This window comes from Cucumis sativus, chromosome 1, assembly GCF_000004075.3.
Source record: "Cucumis sativus cultivar 9930 chromosome 1, Cucumber_9930_V3, whole genome shotgun sequence".
Taxonomy (NCBI): Eukaryota; Viridiplantae; Streptophyta; class Magnoliopsida; order Cucurbitales; family Cucurbitaceae; genus Cucumis; species Cucumis sativus.
Window position 1 is genome coordinate 30,220,521 of NC_026655.2, and position 21,466 is coordinate 30,241,986.

General features: G+C 33.3%; 1 long non-coding RNA gene across 2 annotated transcripts; it reads right to left on the reverse strand.

Moving 5' to 3' along the window:
* Positions 1-17,387: 17,387 nt before the first annotated feature.
* On the reverse strand, positions 17,388-20,184 carry LOC116402104. 2 transcript variants are annotated; one of them, XR_004214522.1, is made up of 2 exons: positions 19,804-20,184; positions 17,388-17,846 (listed from the first exon to the last, which is right to left on the reverse strand). It is a non-coding gene; the product is annotated as an uncharacterized LOC116402104 (long non-coding RNA). The 2 variants fall into 2 exon arrangements; XR_004214521.1 differs by having other exon boundaries at positions 17,388-17,892.
* Positions 20,185-21,466: the final 1,282 nt, after the last annotated feature.

Consider the following 21,466-nt stretch of genomic DNA (forward strand, 5'->3'; position numbering starts at 1 on the left):
GATATCACATTTGTTTTGTAACCTTCTTTATTTTTATTTATATGTAGGTGAATCGAGCACAAGGAGAAGGCTACGGGAATATGAACTTTGATCAAGGGATGATGAACTTCAACCCTCCTAATTACCATGATTCCTCTTCACAAATTTCGTTCCCGTAAGTTACTACAACCAATCATAATCCAAAACAAATGTACCACAACAATTTCTTAACAAAAAAAATTTATGAAATTATATAGTAAATTGCTAAAACAATTAAAAATGTTTTTCCAAAAATTCATTTTTAGTAAAAACTTTTAAAACTATTTAGTGTTTTGAAACCTATTTTTTCAGTGGTTATCAAACATTCCAATGTTTTATAAAGTCCTTCAGTTTTTAAATTAATTAAAAAATAAAAATGTATTTCAAATACATCCTTAGTAGTTAAGCTATGACTTTTACAAGACTAAGCTTGAAATAATAATGAAACTTAAGCTTAATTTTTATTTGCATTTTGTTGTGATGAGGATTATGAATACAGGTGTGAAGCAGGAATTGGGAATTTGATGAGTGAGGATAATGCATACAATACTAATTGCTATCAGTTTGCAGTTGTAACCAATCATTTGGGTTCTGATTATTTCCCTTTGGCTGTCCCTCCTACTACTCCAACTTTTGCTCATACGTCCAATGTTCAGGTCACTCTCTTTTAGCTTCTTCATTATCTTACTTCCGTACATTATCCTTCTTTTCCTTTTTATTTTTTTCATTATATTTTACTATATAATTTCTTCTTCACCGCCATTGATTCCTCCAACGGGTCAATTTGTGTATGGTTTAACCATAAACTAAGTCACCCTCGAACTAGTGAAAGGGTGGACCCTTTTTTCAGAACTTGAAATTGACACTTGAGAGAATTACTCACCTACTTCTTCTATATGAAAATGAGTGAATTTCATCTTGTTAAGTTATACTCCCAGCTCTCGATTTAGTCAAGTTCCAAAAATGATAGGTTTGTTAAGTTGGTGAATTGGGCTCTCTCGAGACTAATCTCACATATAGGCTCCAAATTAAGAATATTGAATCGCACATCATCATCCTATGAAACATGAATCTCATAATTAACAAATTTTGTAATAGATTTAAAAACACACTCTTTGTTTTGTATAGGATATCTCCACTCACATGTCTTCACATAAACAATTTGGAACTAAACTATTTGTAACTATTATTGCACATCCCACCCCGAGCACCTGCTTGCTTATCTAGAGATGTGGCGTGAAGTTAACTGTGACATTATTACCCTTTTGAATAACCTTAGTTGACCATGACTTCTAAACCTTTTACAATGCTTAAGAACTTGAATAAAATCTATATTACGCAGCGAAATAACATGATAAATGTACATTAACAGATTTTATTACATAAACTTAAAAGAAGTCAAGGCTACATGTCGTTGATTTTACAGACTATTCTTTTAGACCAAATGAAAACTTCACTTAACACTTTAACCACCCATGCACATAACATGAGTAAACCTAAGTACTAATCAATAGCAGTAAAACCATCTACAACTTTGCACAGCAAACTTGGATATAACGGTCAGGCTTGTGGATCCCGACCTCTACCTTGAATGTGAAAAAATATTTGGAAAAAGTGAGCTAAAAGGCCCAATGAATGACAATTTTATAAAACATGCTTTCAAAACAATTTAACTTAAATCTTGGCTTTTAGACAAATAAATCATAAAACATATCATTAAAACCTCTTTCTATTTTTTATTACTATGCTACATGAATCACAAGGATGAAATCATAGAACTCTGTGGGTCCTCATCCTGTGATTTGATATTTACAAGACAGAATCTAGGCATCAGTAGTGCCCTTTCTCGTTATAACTAGAATGAGATGGAAACTAGATGTTCGTATAGTACCTCATCTCTTGAGATGAAAGTAAGCATCTGTAGAATCCTCATCTCATTAATATGTGTCGTAATGATAAGATATTAGATATCTACTTAATATCATTATCAAATGAACCTTTGTGCATAGGTCATATCCCTCGAAGGGTTGCTATATATATCGAATAATATAGTCTAAAGCATACTTAAATACTTTGAAAACTAATCATAAACATACTTGCTTAATTTTGTTAACAAATACATCAAGAAATACATGCTTATCAAATATTTTTAATCTCGTGCTTTGGAAACACTTTCTAAATAAGTATACTCAAATACTCATACATCAAAGCATGATTTAAACACTTGATAATAACTCATAATTAGAAATCAAATATTTTTAATCTCGTGCTATGGAAACACTTTCTAAATAAGCATACTCAAATACTCATACATCAAAGCATGCTTTAAACACTTGATAATAAATCATAATTAGAAATCAACTTTAAACTCATTTTGTCAGTCACAGAAAGAAGCTTAGACCCTTGGTCTGTAAACTTGCCCAATCTTCTCTGGACCTGAAATAACGAAAAATAATTTCATTTAATTCTTTTTAATCATAAAAACATCATAAATTTACTAAAAATCCTCAAAACATAAAAAAAAACAACTTAAAATTCACTTAACTAGCATGGCTAACGTGAGGGGGTGGGCAGTAGGCCTTGGTCGTACGTGATAGGCTACCTGTGGTAACCTCACAAGAGGTTTTCCTTGTGCCTCACCCTAGTCATGTGCCTGACATCTCGCACGCTTCCGCTTTGTGCGAAGTGCTTGTTGCGCATGCCTTACGCATGTTGTGCATCCATCAAAAGCCCAAATGCACCATGCTAACCTCTTTAAGCCAAATTCTACACCCATCTCGCCTAGCAACAACTTAACATTCAGTCATCCAACACACTACTCAGATTACCATTTTTTTGGCCAGAACCCTAAACTTCACTTTAGAGCTTAATTACATAAAACCCACAACTTAAATTGGAATATTTCCTTGTACACAATTGGTGGAAAAAGTTTAATGTCCTTACCTCAAACTTTCAGCCAACAACTTCACATAATGCATTTTGTAGCCTCCTTGAAGTGAAGATTGCCCAATATTCTCTCGAGAATGACCTTCCTCTCTTGTTTCAACTCAAACTCAATCTTTCTCTCACTATATTAAACCTGCAGCCTCAATATAGAAAGTAGACTCAATTTGTGAATGTTTGAGACTAATTTCAGCCAAAACTCACAATTGGTTTGAGAGAAATGTTCATTTGAAGTGACCTATTTATACTAATCCCTACATGAGTTTTCATTGACACCTCCCATTAGCCGAAATTGAACTTAAGCATGCAAGGACACCTGTAAAGTACTCCATCGTCTTTATCTCGTCATCATTTCACCTAACCAAAATATCAAAGTGTCAAACACTAAGCCAAACGACTTGCTAACCTTACTTTGTATGGTCGCTAACCTCATTTTTCATGGTCATGACCTTCACACCCAACCTCTCATCACCAACCTCACCTCTATACAAGCTTCCTCGCCAAGTCCTAAATGTCCATCTAACCTTTAAGGAAGCCTTCTCGCGTAGCAAACCTCTAAGGAAGCCTTCTTTTCGCTTAGCCATAACCAAAATGCCAACACTCTTTGAAGGTTCTATTCATCCTTCTCGACCATACACACACAAGTTGCTTGCTGCTGATAACGTGTATAAATATCCATTATTTGAATCTCTTTTATTAGAATAATGAGGTTAAAATGCATAAGAAAATGATCGCATAACTAACGTTGTAAATACATAAGTATTTAGAAATACATCTTAAATAAGTATAATGCCAGTTTTACGCGACTAACATGTCTAAACATAGGATAATGAATAAAGAAAGAAATTAGTGAATCAAAAGAGGCATCTCGCGTAGGGTTATGTAATGAGAACTGATTAGACGATTAACATCTCCAGACGAGGAACCACATCATCACGTGAGGAAGGCTCGTTAGAGGACAAGAATGGTAGTTGGAGTGATGTGACCTCATAGGATCAAAATCAACACTGACAACCTCAAAGGAATAGAAGTTATCACCTAAAAATTCCTATAAAAGCACTTCATCCCCACCAAGAGAAGGAGGTCTGAATAGACCAAAAAGGGGGCCTGCATGGGCTAGCAGCTAAGTGAGTTGGTGGCAAGGATTAGCCTCACCACCATTTGTACAATACTCTTTCTTCTCCGACCAGATTCTAACGCGAGAGCTTAGAGTTTGAGAGGAGAAGAATCCATCCCTCACTCTCAACTTGTATTTTATTTTCTCTCTCTTTCTATTTTACTATTTATTTTACATTGTATTTAGTTATATTGTACGTTGTTAAAGACCTTCATTATTTAATACAATGTATCTTTATATGTTTTTCAATCCATCTGATCCATGCCTCTACTGCTCATTTGTCTTTGTGCTATTTGTAGTCTAAGTTTATGATTTGTTCTCGATAAGTAATATTTATTTATATTGCTCAGTACGTTAGTGAGGTACATTCTACACTTGGCTAGTGTATGTCGCCAACTACCTGAGAGGATGAGTAGCAAGGACGTGGCTAACATACGTAAGAAGGAGTTTTTTGAACCTTGCGGGAGGATTTCCTTCATTTGTAACCCAAAAGATGAACAACTGTGGACTAAGACACTTAGAGGTTGTTGTCCTTAAATGTGAAGCACTCTAAGTAGAATAAATAAGTACTACTAGATATAAACCATTTAGCCAACCTTAGTCATTTAGATTTGGAAAGGCAATCAAGTGTGACGTTCAATGACTACGATAGCTCGATGAGTTATATCGCATCGAGGTGGTCATATAGTTTAATTGCCTAATAGCATGAGACCTTCCTTCACTGCCTTTCTTACGCAAGTTAGTTCGCTTAATCTTCCATCTTGCCATAGTTTATTCTCTTGTGCATGAGTCTCTAGGTGTAAGCAAGTAACTTTAGTTATTCTATTATGCTTTTAACTCCATCGTCATAATGCCTAAACGATAAGTAAATCGTAGAACTAATGTCTTGAACCAATTCCCTATGTTCGACTCTGGATCATCCAGGTAAACTTGTTGTTCGCTTGCACTTGGGTGAATAGTAGAAAAACTTGTACTCAACAAGGACTTAGATATTATGCAATGAAATGGTACATAGTGAGCATTTTCCATGCTTTGATCATGATCCATGACTTATCACATAGAACTAATCGCACAATATAGAAAGATAAGGTAAGCATCTTACACTCGATGACCTTGGTTCGAGATGTATTGTAATTGAATTGTATAAAGGCACAACTACTAAGTCCTAGTTTATCTACGCGAGATAAAGCACACACAACAAACCGGTCGCTTAGCACACCCTTTTCTCGCCCAAATAGCACACCCTCTTTAGAGGTTAGTTCCTTTCTCATTTGATTGCCCACCAAGGCCAAACACCTAGGCCATGGATTTAGCTAAATTTATTTTTCCTCTTTTCAACCTAACGTTTCTTTAACTTTTAAACCATTAGTTCATAATTTTCCTTCTTTCCACCTATCATAACAAACTTACAATGACACTTCTTAAGCCTTGCTTTTTCATCTTAACTTCCTCTTAAATCATCCTTTTAAACTCTTTGGAAAATCCAAGTTTCTTAGGGTTCGGAGTTTACAATTTCTCTCTCCCTTAAGAAATTTCATCCTTAAAATTTCAAACTCTAACTCATAACATTATACTTCACTTTAAATAACAAACTTAAATAAATAACTTACCAATAATGATGTCTGATGTCTCCTGTACTTCCTGTTGACCTAAAGCATACATCTTTCCATGTTGTCGTGAACTACGCACAAGCCCTTTTTGTTTAACATCACTTGTTCCTTCTCTAGTGGTGGTGATTCTTGGTTGATTAACAACTTGTGATTGAACTTGTGAATCTGTTTGCTCTATAGACTTCAATTAAGGACAATCCCTTCTAAAATCTCTAGGTTTCTTTCACCAATAACAAATATCCACTCCAACTAGACATTGACCTTGGTGAAATCTCCCATAGTGATGACATAAAAATCTATTATCTGCACTAGCTATAGATTATTATCTTGATCTCGTTCCGGGTAGCGAACTTTGCTAGTTGACTAAAACTTCTTGGTCCTGGTCTTGAGTAGGCACTTCTTGTGTTTATTTCTTGTGATAGTTGTCCAGTAGAATGGGTCTTGAAATCATTCTTCCCTCATACTCCTAGAACAAAATGATCTCATCTTTGTTGTTTCTTGGAGGAAGTGTCTTGTCTTTGCTCCTACTTAGGTTATTCCTCCTCCAGGCTTTGCTCAACTCGTAAAGTTGTACTAATCAAGTGAGAAAAGTCCGCTCTTGTTGCTACTGTTGTTATCAGGGTGCAAATTTCCTTACTTAATCATTTTTCAAATTTCCTACACCTTTCTTCTTTCGTTTTTATCATTGAACCAACATACTTTGATAATTCAATAAACATCCTTTCATATCCTGCTATTGACATCGAACCTTGAACCAACTTCATAAATTCCTCTAGTTTCTTGTCACGTTAAGTCTTAGGATAATATTTTTCTTCAAAGATATATCTAAAAGTTTTCCAATCCATGGGATCTATATCACCTCGTCGGGCCTCGATGTATTTCCACCAATTCTCAGCTTCTTTTTGTAACGAAAATGAAACCAACCTAACTTGTTTTTCCTCACGACAACCCATTACTCTAAAAAATTTCTCTACCAAGCTTAACCGTGCTTAAATATCTGTAGGGTTCATGTAACCTTCAAACACTACTATTCCTAAAGCCTTTAGCTGTTCTATTCCAAATTTCTTTTATGAACTTTTTGATGCAGATCCTAAAGTTTTAGCTATCTTTTGGACAAAATTTTCCAACATTCTTTCTTCTGTCTCCAATATGTTCTTCTGGGGCAGTTGATTCCCCTTCCAACTATTCTTGGTTAGAGTTTCGTATCCTTTCCTTTCCTTGTAGTATATGCCTATCAGTTGTGCAAACCATGACTCTTATAACATATCAACTAATTAGATATGCTATCGATAACTTCTATTTAAATGCATGAGATTTGACTCTTACTCTTCTCTAACTCATTAATCTTAAACTCGATTCTCTTTCTTTTCCAAGGAAACAGTCTCATATTGACATCTATTTAACATCATATCAAATTTAAAATCAATTGAGAAACTATTTTCGGTTCCCAAGGAACTAACCCTCCTCTGATACCAAGTTGTCACACCCTACCTCAAGCACCTACTTGTTTAGCCCAAAAAGTGGTGTGAAGTCAACCAACATTATTCTCCTTCTGAATAACCTCAGTTGATCCTAACTTCTAAACCTTTTGCAATGCATAACAACTTGAATAAAATCAATATTGTGTTGCAGAATAACATGAGAAATGTACATAAAAAGACTTTATTACATAACCTTAAAAGAAGTCAAGGCTAAATGCCATTGATTTTATAGAATAATTCTTTTTAGACCAAACGAAAATTGCAAATGCACTTTAAACTTTAACAACCGATGTACATAACATGAGTAAACCTAAGTACTAACCGACATTAGTAAAACTATCTACAACTTTGCACAGTAGACTGTAAGATAAGGTCAGGCTTGTGGATCCTGACCTCTATCTGAAAAGTGGAAAAACATTTGGAAATGGTGAGCAAAAAAATCCAAGGAATGCAAATTTTATAAAATATGCTTTCAAAAAAATTTAACTTCAAATCCTTGGCTTTAACACAAATAAACAATAAAACATATCCTTAAAACCTCTTTCTATCTTTCATTACTATACCACACGAATCACAAGGATTGAATCATTGATAATCTAGTGTGCCCTCATTCTGTGATATGATATTTATAAGATGAAATCTAGGCATCAGTAGTGCCCTCGCACATTATAGTTAGAATGAGATGGAAATTAGATTCGTAAAGGCTCTTATCTCTTCAAATAAAATTAAGCATTTGTAGAATCCTCATCTCATTAATATTTGTCCCAACGATAGGATACTAGATATCTACTTAATACTATTATCAAAGGAACCTTTGTGCATAGGTCATATCCCTAAAGGATTGCTATATATATCGAATAATATAGTCTAAAGCATACCTAAATACTTTGAAAACTTATCATAAACATACTTGCTTAATCTTGTTAACAAATACATCAAGAAATACATGCTTATCAAATATTTCAAATCTCATGCTTTGGAAACACTTTCTAAATTAGTATACTAAAATACTTATACATAGAGGTGAAAAAACCCAAACTGAACTGAACAACCGAACTGAACCGATCAGTTTAGTTCGGGTTGGATTGGGCTTCAATAGTAATATTACCGCACCGTACCGAATTAAACTGGGTCGATTTGGTTCGGTTTGGTTCAAATGTAAAACAGGCGACGTGGTGTGCTATGGCGTTCGAAAAAGTATAATAATTATATAATTTCTTAAACATTTTTCTGACGATGTCAACTCTGACGTCGGAAAAAGGCTAATATTTATATAATTATTTAAACTTTTACCGACTTGTTCTACAATGGCGTCGGGGTATATCCAATGGTCACATCAATGTGTCAGACCTTCCCCAACGTCCTTCTACCCAACATCGTGAATTATTAATAATAAAGTAAAATATTTAACCTTTGTCGACGTCGGATATGATTGCATCGAGGAAATGTTTAATGAAAAATTAAATACATAAATTGGTGGATATAGCCCAACGCTGTGGATGACCACGTCGGGAAGTACAACCTACACTAACGTAGGATATCCTACATTGGTATTGGATTCTTTTGCCGACATTCTATTTTCCAACATCCATTGAGACATCGGAAAATCTCATTTTTCTTGTAGTGTAAGGAAGAGAGAGAAGTTTCACACCTCTAAGTGCTTGCCTCGAGGAGGCAATTGAAGATGCAAAGAAAGAAAAGGGACAATAAGTAAAGTGGAGGTCGAGTATTAGTGTCAAGAGAGTTTTACCAAGTCTCTTCCATCGTGTCACGAAAGGTTGTGCCTTGGAGGAAGAAGAAGGGCGTGAGAAGACCACGGGGTTTAGTTTGTGCAAAGTAAAGTGTAATTTGTAAACGGTAAATTGTAAGCCTTAAGTTAATAAAGGAAAAAGTTCAAGTTTTTCACTATTTTATATGTGTATGTTATTTTCCTTTTAGTTGTTTCCACTATAAAAAAAGTGAAAGTCTCAAGGCTCAAGTAAAAGAGCTTCACTAAGAGAGCAAGAGAAAAGTGTTGTTTCGCTTACTAGGCGTTTAGCGTGTTACCTCATGAGAAATGCAAATGAATGTCTAGGCGGTACACCCTCCATCTAGTCATAGGACGCGACATTTGGGTTGGAGCTTGACAAATTTAGTAAGAGTTTCACATCAATTAAGTGTAGGATTTAAATTGTTGTGTTTAATTGTGGTATGAGTTATGCTCATGATAATCCTATAAATAGGATTGAAATGTTGTAATCCAAATCATCCAAGTGTGAAGTAGAATACACACAAATAAAAGTTAAAGTCTTCCAATAAGCTTGTTTTAATTTCCTCATTCATTACACACTTCCAACATGTTCAACTCTTTGTTAGTCTTAGAGTGATTCCATTGCACTCTTCTCTAGGATTTTTCTTAGAGAAACTCGAGAGTTTACCTTAGCTTTTTGCATAGTGTGAAGGGAGGTAACAATTTGATTGATTTTCGTTTCCAAGTTTTGAATTGATTTTTCAATGACTTTGCATTGTAGTGGTTAGGTGTCAATTAAGATTTCCAAAGTAACATATTTATCTTTTGTTATCTTAATATGATGCAGCATCAAAGCTTCCAAAGAAGTTTCTTTTTCATATTCGAAGAACCTGTCATATTAAAACTTGGGAGGTGCCTGCACAAAACATTTTTGTTGTCAGCATCTTTGTATGATTTCTTAAATTAGGATGGTAATGTGTAGAAATTTGTTGTTGGCTTCGATATTGACCTTTGTCTACATAGCTAGAAGTTTCTATCTCTTATATATCTAATCTTTGTTGAGTCATGTCATCCCACAAAAGTTTGAGAAGCAATGAATGGTGGACTTGCTTATAATCGACTTTCAGCCGTTAATTCTAGAAAGAGTTTTAGTAAGCGAAGCAAATTGTGCTTTAAGGGCTTTTACTTGGTCCAACTCATACAGTCTGGCGGTTTTAGTTGAATATGGTTTCTCAAAAGACCAATTGAATGACGTATACTAGTTATATCCTCAAGTAAAATTTTAACATTCTCAGCAGTTTTAAAGAATATAGGAGATATAATGATAACATTCATATCGAATTCGTATTGTAAACGATGTTTGCTAACCAATCCGAATATCCAAGTTGGAAACACCTCCTTAATAGATCCTTATAGCTCTCCCATGCCTCATAGAGCTGCTCAACATCTTGTTGTTGGTCGGATGTGTCAATCTTCGTTCTCAATCATGAGGTCATAGCCAGTGGAAAAAACCTATTCAAGAAAGCTTGAGCAATTTTTCACCCCATGTGGTGATGCTAGCTTGTCAATCGTCTGGTGCCTAGCCAATCCTTCGCACGGTGCTATAAGTAGAAAATGAAAAAAAATTAGTTTTGTTGCATCACTAGTAAGTAACCCCATTAATTATATCGTTATAGATATATGTCAATGAAATCTCGAAGGTGCTTGTGAGGGTCCTCAATGGGACCCTCTAAAACACTATATTATGTGCCATTTGAATCATCAAATAATAGATTGAAAGTCATTCATATATTGCTAAAAATTTATATGGTCAATATGGTCGATATACTTTATTTATAGATATGTAAGCTATGCAGGAAACTTTGGGTGGTGAAAATAGCCAATATCCACCGGGCTTCTTCCAAACACATTCTAAAGATCAATGGTATCCTCTCAAGAAGCAGAATAACATCCAACACCCTTCCTCAACTCCATTTGGGTACGTTCCAATTTATTAACGATTGTATTTGAAAATGCATTTACAGTAAGTAGTTTCGTTGGATAAATTTATTATCACACATCAATTAGCTAGGTGTATTTATTTATGTAATTTGTGTTTCTATGTTCTAGTTTCTTACTATTAGAAATGTTAATACCCATAAACCTTATCCCACAAACCACTTTAAAAGTAAGTTTTGGCAATTTTATTTTAAGGGAGAAAATGTTCGTATGAATTCCGATATTTTGGCCCTAAAGCCATTAAATAATGGGTAATTGTAATGGATAGCCATTTGAGGAATAATAATTAAGGATATTAACAACATTTATAAAAAATTACAAATATATCAAAACTATCGTTGATAGGTTTGTATCACGATGGTCTATTAGTGATAGACCAATATTTAGAACATGATCTATCGGGGATAAACTTCTATCATTGATAGAATTTGACAAATTTTACTATATTTGCAAACTTTTTAAAATGTTGCTATATACTTAATTATTTTGAATCTAATCGCTAAATTTGTAACTATCCCTTAAATAATTTATTCTACTCTAGGTTATGAAATCTTCAATGTTTTATTTTTCTGGTTTTGTACAAAAATAACCCTGAAACGTAACTTCTTTATCCCTCTTACATATGTATGTGGTTGAGCTATGCCATCTTAGGTTTAGACTCTATAATTTAGGAGTGTTCAAATAACCCAAATAACCTAGACTATTCAACCCAAATTGTAAGCAAGTTGGGTTTGGTTGATTTTTTTTTTTTTTCCGAATAGGTTGGGTTCGGGATATAATTTTTAAAATCGAGAATACACATCAATTAGAAACAATACATGCACTTAATGTATAATATTCGTACTTAGATGTAAACCTATGTCATATGATGTAAGAAGACAAGACTTAGATATAAGAATAATTAAAAATTTGAGAGAAACTCAAAACCTTTGTAGACTCAAAGTCGAAAAACAACACTTTTGATATATAAGCGTTGTATTGAACACATTTATTTTCTCTACAAAGGCTTGCATTGATCATATTACAATGATCATCTCAACAGGATACAATGATTAACTCTGAGAGTAGAATTACAATCTCGAACTACTTGATTCTAATAAAACTCTTGGGTACTTGATCTTAACTCAAGTCTTTAAAAAAAGGGAGATAACTCTTCAATTTTGAATGAGATGCTACAAACAAATAATCAAATTCATATTTATGGGCTATCAACTTAGTAACTCTCCAAAATGCAAGATAAATTCAAATAAATTCAAAAGTTGAAGCATTTGATCCATTTAAATCAATTTAGTTATTACTTTATTTAGGAGGTTTTTTAAAAAATAAAACAAAGCACGAAAATATTTACACCATAGAGAACAATTTTGAAAAAGGAAAAAACTCCACAAATCCACAACGTGAAATAACAAAAATACCCTTGCAATTAATCGGCCACACACTCGTGAAAAAATAATTTTGTACCCGGTCTAAACCATCATGTACCTCTAAATGATATTGTACCAAGTCTAAACAGTCTTGTACTAAATCTAAACGATCTTGTACCATTATTTTAGTCTAAATAATCTTGTGCTCGTGTACCTGCCTAAACGATCTTGTACCAAATCTAAACAATCTTGTACCGAATTTAAATGATCTTGTACTAAAGCTAAACGATCTATTAGTGATAGTGGTCTAGCTAAATGATCTATTATATTGATTGCTATTTTGGTTGCACGATTGCTGCTAATCTGATCATTGGAGGTTGTGCGGTTGTGGTGAAGATTGTTCGTGGAGGGAGAGTCATCTCCCTTATTTTTCATAAAACTTCCATGAATAGTCTAGTTTTATGAACATTTAACAGCATAAGGAGAATATGACTTAACTTTTTTCAAACCATTGAGGAAAAGATTGATCTAATTTAAAATAAAATTTATGTACCTATTGTTTCAGGTCGGAAGAAATACAATTTGGACTATTGAACCAAGGATCATCAAATGGCGCCTTCTACCCAAGTGGTCTTTCAACCATCCAATTTCCTCCGGTATTGTCTCTTAACCTAAATATATCTTTTTTTGGAAAAATTGCAAAAATAACTCTTAACTATGCCATGTTAGTGTAACGATCACACTTATGAAATTTGAATTTGATCAATTAAACTCTAATGATTTTTCAATGGCTGAAATTACCTGCTTTTATTCACTTAGTTTTTATTCATCTTTTCTCTCTCTTTATTAATTATCTTATTTTTCAACAATTATAATTATATTTTATCATATAATTAACTTTACTTTTCCATAGTTATTTATACCAAACGAAATCATTAATATCTCATTCCCTTAAAAATCCAAATTCTTAATTAAAAATTATTGAAATAGAGCCAAAGAGAACACACCGATTTACGTGAAAACCTAAGCATCGAGAGAAAAAACACGATTGTTTGTTATTATTTACATATAATATAATAGGTACAAGGGAGAATAAATAGAATATACAAGGAAATAAAAAACAACGGAAAAGTTTTAGGAATTAGGGAAAATCTTTCCATAAATATTCTAAGATTTTAACACTCCCTCTCAAGTTGGGACGTAAATATCAATGAAGCACAACTTGCTAACACAAAAGTCGAAGTTTGGTTTGAGAAGCCTCTTGGTAAGAACATGAGCAAGCTGTTGACTCGAAGGGATGTACGGAATGCATATTCTTCCACTGTCAAGTCTTTCTTTGATAAAATATCGATCGATGTTATCATGTTTAGTTCTATCATATTGAACAGGGTTGTTCGCAATAAATACTAATAGCGACTTTATTATCTGGTGTCTCACATTCTTGATGAAGACCCAACAAGACTTTCGGGAGCCAAATTTCCTTACATATTCTCAAACTCATAGCTTTGTATTTCGTCCCTAAGCTGCTCCTGGCCACAACACTTTGCTTCTTACTCCTCCAAGTTACAAAATTTTCTCAAACAAAGGTACAATAACCAGAGGTAGACTTTTTGTCAACAACAAATCTTGCTCAATCTGAGTCAGTATATGCCTCAATCGGTTTTTTGTCTGTTTTTCTAAACAGCAGCACTTTACCAAGTGTTGATTTCAAGTATCTCAAAATTCTGTTGATAGCTTTCATGTGTTCCTCATAAGGAGTCTGTATAAACTGGCTGGCAACATGCACAACAAAAGAAATATCATGGCGAGTATGGGATATGTAAATTAATTTACCCACGAGGTGCTGATATTGCGCTTTATTAACTGAAACTTGATCATCAGAGTTTTCTAGTTTATAGTTGAATTCAATAGGAATGTTAGCAAGACAACATCCCAACATACCTATCTCGATTAGAAAATCAAGGGTATATTTTCTCTAAGACATGGAGATATCTTCTTTAGATATGGTCACCTCCAATCCAAGGAAATATTTCAGATTTCTCAAATCCTTGATTTCAAACTCATCATTCATTCTCTACTTAGTTGGTTGATTTCTGCCTAATCATTTCCAATCAAAATAATATCATCCACATAACTATTAGAATAGCAGTCTTCCCTGTCTTGGAAACCCTTGTAAATAAGGTATGATTAGAGTGCCCTTGGCTATACCCTTGGGAATTGACAAAGGTAGTGAATCTGTCAAACCAAGCTTTAGGAGATTGTTTCAAACCATATAAAAATGTTTGGAGTTTACACACCTGCTGACCAAACTGTGGTTTAAATCCAAGCGAGGGGCTCATGTAAACTTCCTCCACAAGGTCTCCATTCAGAAAAGCATTCTTAACATCCAACTGGTATAGATGTCAATCTTTGTTCACATTAACAGATAACAGGACTCTAACAGTATTCAACTTAGCAACTAGAGGAAAATTTTATGAATTCTCAATACCATAGGTTTGAGTGAACCCTTTTGCAACTAGCCTGACCTTATGTTTGTCAATCATACCATTTGCCTTGTGTTTAAGAGCGAACACCCATTTGCATCCCACAGTTTTATGCCCCTTAGGTAGTGTGCAGATCTCCCAAGTCTTGTTCTTCTCAAGGGTCCTCATCTCTTTCATGATAGCATTCTTCCGCTCAGGACAGTCTAAAACAATGTGGATATTTTTTGGCATCATAGTAGAGTCAAGGCTGGTTGTGAAGGCTCTAAACTAAGGAGATAGGTTCTGATAAGAAACATAGTTAGCAATAGAGTGCTTGTTGCAAGATTCGGTACCTTCCTTAATGCAATAGATAGATTAAGAGAGGGATCAAACTTACTGGTATTCTATGAACAATCCCCCCTAATTTCTTTTTCTATAATTCTTGCATTGATCTCATTTTCATCATTATTGTCATTTCCATCCAGGATGACCTCATTATCAACATTACCCTGTTCACCTATATTTTCAGGAATAACTGTCTCGAACATGTCACTTTTACTCATTTTACTGTAAATATGTAAGTCAATAGAATCAGTCATACTTTGATTTCATAGAGGTTCAAAATCTTGGACTGGAGCTGGTTGATTAGCAGAGGACCTAGTTTCCTTTCTAAGATTCCTTCTATAGTAGGTTTTCCAAGGGACTTGGTTCGTAGGTAGGACTGTGTAGTGAGGATTTCGGCTAGGTATAGTAATGAGAGTATGACTGGTAGATTATAAAGATATCATCCAGCTAAAGTTAGACTCATCACTCTCACTCTCCCCCTGAAGATGACTAACGAGATATAAAGGATGCTTTTCGAGAAAGGTAACATCCATGGAGATAAAGTACTTATGAGAAGATGGTTGAAAGTATTTATAGCCTCATTCATGCAGAAGGTAGCTAACAAAGACACCTATCTGAGCTTGAGGAGAAAACTTAGATGGGTTAGGGCCATGGTTATGAACATAGGTTGTGCACCCGAATACCTAAAAAGGAACATCAAAGATGAGGCGGGTAGAGGGATATGACTCTTTAAAACACTCTAATGGGCTTTGAGGATGTAGGACATGAGAAGGCATTTAGTTGATAAGATGGGCTACAATGAGAACAACATCTTTCCAAAGATAGAAAGGAGGGAAAGTAGACAACACAAGAGAACGAGTGACTTCCAAAAGGTGACAGTTTTTTTAGCTTGGCTATCACATTTTGTTGGGGGTGTAGCACAAAAACTTTGGTGGACAATGACTTGGAAGACAAAAACTCATTGAGGGTGTAGTTTTGAAACTCTTGACCATTGTCACTTCACTAAATAGCAATCTTTATATTGAACTGCGTTTCTACGGTGTTATAAAAGTCACAAAAGATAGAGTTAATATTAGATTTGTTGGAAACAAGAAAGACTCAAGTAAGATAGGTATGGTCGTCAATAAAGGTTATGAACCACTATTTTTCAAATGAGGTTGTTATCTTTAATGGTCCTCAGACATGACTATGAACAAGAGTAAAGGGTTAGGTTGGTTTGTATGGTTGTGAAGGAAAAGAAACTCGATGTTGTTGGTCTGAATACAAACATCACAAGATAAAGTAGACACATCAATTTTAGAGAAGAGATGAGAAGATAAATGTTTCATATATTGAAAATTAGGGTCACCTAAACGAAACTGGCACAACATACCGTCTTGTTGAGAAGTAGTAAAATAGGAAGATAAAAGACTTCTAAGACTCGTTTTTAATTTGAGTATAGGAAGTAAAATTCGACTAAGTATTAAGAAGTTGACATATGAATAAATCCACAAAAAGAATTAAACGATACAATCTTTTATGGTTAAGTATAGGTTTTGCAATTAAAAATTAACTCACGAGTAAGTTTTGAGGTTTGTAGTAGGATCTATAAGTCTAAACGCTCTAAAAAGAAAAAGTTATTTTTTTATCAATAATAAAATCTTTCAAAACATAATTATTATTCTTATTTTTTTCTTTCTCGAGAAATATCTTTTCTCTAAATAAGTATCCAACAATTAATTTATTTTATCAATTTTCTAAAATATAATATATTTTTCAAATATAATTATCTTTTCTTTTTTCATAATAATAAAGTATATATATATCCATCTATACTTATAATTATTAAATCTCTAACAAAAATTCTACTCTTCAATTTAGTTAAATAAATATTCAAAATTATTTAATAAAATTCAAATTTTCATAATGACAAATAATTTTCAGTCCAATAAATGAAACAAAACTAACATAATTAACTTAAAAAGTTAGGAAGAAATAAATTTACTTCTATGTGACAAAGTTTCAAACTTGGTTCACACTTTATATTCAAAACTTAATTTGATTTATTCTTGGCTACAATGTCAATTCTATTTATACTGAGTGTCATGGACAAATCTAGTTCCATAACTCCAGAACTAATTAAATACATGAAACTACTAAATTTGCTCATGCATTAGCACAATTAACACACTCTCCTCTTGAATGACTCACATGTATTTGATTAACTCATCATTCATGTACAGCTTTTTCTTTAGTAAAAAAAAAACGTAATCAAATAACCACTCTACTAAAGCAAAAAAAAGTCGTTTCAATTATCGTTAAGTTAAAGTCATGTAACTTATACCAAGAATTAAAATATTTTCTTCCTATTCAAAGTTAATGTTCTACACTTCAGTCATGTGGTATATCAGAGGGGAAAGAATTTGCAATGTCGAGACAGCTAATAATAGTGTTTCAACACAAGGCACAAAAATATTATGATCATACCTTTTAGCTCTAACTTTACTTGATCTCAAACTCTCCTTTGTACTCCAATCCTTCGAAATGTAAAGTTATATTTTCGTGGAATTCTCTATTCTAAGCTCAAGACTACTCTAAAATAAGTCCCTTATCTTATAAAAAGGGAGAGAAAATTAATATTATAAATTCATCTTTTTTATTTGGTATATTATATAAATATATTTTTTATAACAGCCAAGATTGAATCTGCAAGATGAGCTGCCATCATCTTCAAATCTTCACCTCCCAAGGAATTGGATCTCTGAAGACAATGTCTTAAGCAATGCGACCACACCTCCAGCTTCAAGGTATACCATCAAATTCATGTCTCTAACTTCTTAAATATTCTATTTTAGATCAAAGAACAAGTTTAATGTGTAACAGTAAATCCTTTCAAATTTTAATAGTGCCTAATAATATATCAGAGACTTGTTAATTATGAATAGCTTAAAGGGTATTAAATGCAATTAATATTGAAATGTGAAATGACCTAATTTTTAATATAAACAAAGATTTTGAGATATAGTATTAGTTTGATAAAAGAATATTTGAAATTTGGAAACAGATCATCAGCAGAAAGTAGGAATGCAGTTTATGACCCAACATATGAATCTATGGGACTACCAATCGATCCTCATTTGCGCATGTTCCTCGCAAGGCGCGATCCAACAGGTAATCAATACCGATAAACATGAATATAGCTGACATAGAACTTATATGATTTACTTCAATGTAAAAAAATAATAATAATAATAATTCCCACCCCATAATAATGTTGTGTATTTTTATGATGCTAACATTTTTAATAAGTCAGTTTTCTATAGCATCGAGCCATTTCGGTTCGGTAAGTTCTGAGAAAAAGCGCCTAATCTAACATTCCTACCTTTTCATTTCTTAATGTTGATTTGTAGGTGATGAGATGTGAAACGTGAGAAGCTTTGCCAAAAGTTAGATTCTTGAACTTCTTCCAGCATAGGAAGTAATTTCTTAAGTTTTAAATAATTTGGGAATAACTTCTGATAACAATTATTATTGTTCCCTGAAAAAAATAACTCGTAGATTTCTATTTTGGAGTTTGTCCTTCAAAATTAAATTATCATTGTGTTGCTTGCTCTATGTGATTTTTAATCCTTTTGTGGGGTTTTTTTTTTATATCTATATGTAAGAAATAAATGAATTCCTTTATTGGATATATTTACATAATTCTTTCCATTAATCTTTTATATATTATTTCTAGAATATGAAAAAGAAATATATTAGATATATTTTATACTATTCTTTCCATATATAACAACAATAGTTTTTAGAACAAAAGTTATCCAATATAATGTTGGTATATTTCCAGAGATGTGTTTGGTTTCTAATTTAAAAATTTTGAATTTGAATTCAAAGTATAAAAAATTGTCTTTTGCTGTGACTAGGAAAGTGCAGGAAAATTGCAAGTATGCTTTAGCATTTGCATTCCGGGTTGAATTCTGAGCTCAACTTTACTGTTTCTATCTTCAAGATTTCTTTTCTATTCTCCCAGGTTGCATAACATATTATTTATTCCTCTTTCTCTTCCTCTTCCTCTCATCTTTCACCATTCTTTCAGTTGTCTTTCTTGTGTTTAAATAAATCAAACATGCATTCACCTTCTCGTAAAACTGGTTTTGCTCATTGTTGTCGTACGTACACATCATTCTAACATTCTTCTCTCATCATTTTTCATCACACATACCTTCAATTGCTTAAAGAATATACCATTAATGGTCATATTATGATCTTGTATTTGGGGTACTATTTCTTCACCCCTCTGATATTTTGGAGTTAGTAATAAGGACCTTTGCACACTTTTCACGAATTCACTCAAAAGACACTCATGTTTATCACGGGAGAGTAGGCTTTCAGGGTCAAAGATATAATGTTTGACTTCAATTTTGGTCCAACATTGCTAAAAGTCTCATGTAACCAATTAAAATAATCAACTCTCACAAGGTAAGACTAGACTAACTAAAAACCTTACCTTAGTATCAACAAATCCAAAACTTGAACAAAGTAAACTCTAATGACAAGAGTTTTCATTTGCCTTGTGCTGGCATAGGGTATATGTCATAGGTGAAAGAATCAAGTTCCTCAATGAAAGCATGTGAATTTCTTGCATTTGGAATTCAATTTTGTAAAACATGAATTACATAGAGAAAAAACATACAAATATGCAGGATAAACAACAGGGACCTTAGCATGTTTCTAAAAATAGAAGAAAATAGAGAACTTACTGGGCTTGAAGTCCAAACTGCTCTCCAAAAACTTGAAGCCCAATACTTTTCTGCACGAACAACAAAATCCTTCCAACCCATTGGAGACCACCACCCGACGACCTTGCTATTCTATCTGGATAAGTATCAAGGATGTGTGGGATCTTTATTTTGAGAAGGGAAGAGATTTTGTAGAGACTTTTTGCAAAGCTCTGGACAAGTATAAAGGATGTGAGGGATCTTTATTGGAAATGGAAGACATTTTTTTCGAGACTTTTAGCAAAGCAACCTTTCAAAGAAGTTTTTCACCCATGGAAACCCTAATTCCCTCTCTCTCTCTATATATATGTAACAAAACCATTTTGTTACGTGCAAGAGAGGGAGAGATGAAGGGCAGTTACAACTCCCCCACACACGTTCTCTCCTAAATTATATATTAAATAGAACAAACCAACAAAATATTTATCATAGGAAAAGTCCACAAGCCCACAATCAGAAATTCCAAAATACATGGACCGGCTTAATATATTTGGGAAACGATCATTTAAATTTGATCATTTAGATTAGACTAAACGATTTTTTTGGTACACGATCATTTAGATTTGACATACAATCGTTTAATTTAATCCTTTAAATTTGGTCGTTTAAATTTTGGCCTTTAAATTTGGTCGTTTAAATTTTGATAGCCAAGTCTAAACGATTTTTTTCAAGATTTTTTTTGTAAGCGATGTTTTAGATTTGACTCACGATCATTTACATTTGGCACACAATCGTTTAAATTAGGGTAGTCAAATCTCAACGATTTTTTGGTACATGATCGTTTAGATATGGAACACATCATTTAGATTTGAGTATTTTTGTGCACGATCGTTTACCTTTGACAATCTAATATCCCAACGATTTTTTTCACGACCTGTTATATTTGGCGCACGATCTTGAACCAAAATAAGAGTTTAAAAAAATGAAAAAAATTATTGAAGAAAGAAAAAAGCGAAGGAAAGGAAAAGAAAAAAATTACAGAAGAATAAAAAATTACGATGGGAAGGAAAAGAAAAATTGGAGATGAAAGAATATGGAAGGAGTGGCAAATGAAAATATTTTTAAAAAGAGAAAAAGACGAATGAAACAAAAAAGATGGCAGAAGATGAAAAAAAATCGCAGAAGAGAAGAATGATGATGATAAGGAAGGGCAAATCTGATTCTTTTAAAAGAAATGGTAAATTCCATGAGCTTTTTCAATTTGTGACACACGTCGTAAATATTTTTCTCATTTGTTTTATTTATGAAAGTTGATCTATAACAAAATATAAGCTAATTACATTTCATATAACAAATTAAAAGCTCATTACACCTACGGTCAATTTTTATTATTGGCAGGAATACCCTCAACTTTTAAATTTCACAAATAAGGTGTGATCAAATTTCTATGCTTCTCGAAGCAAAGTGAATTCTATCTTCCACTTTCAATAGTGTCTTTGAATTGTTCTTCTTCTCGTTGATTGCACCTCAAATTTTATCAGGCAACGTCGTCTTCTTCTTTGTACATCTTATTCTTCTCCATCTTTCAACAACAATTAAACAATGTCTTCTTCTTCTTCTTCTTCGTCTTTCAACAACAATCGGACAACGTCTTCTTCTTCATCATCTTTCAACACCGATCGTACAACATTTTTTCTACCTTAGG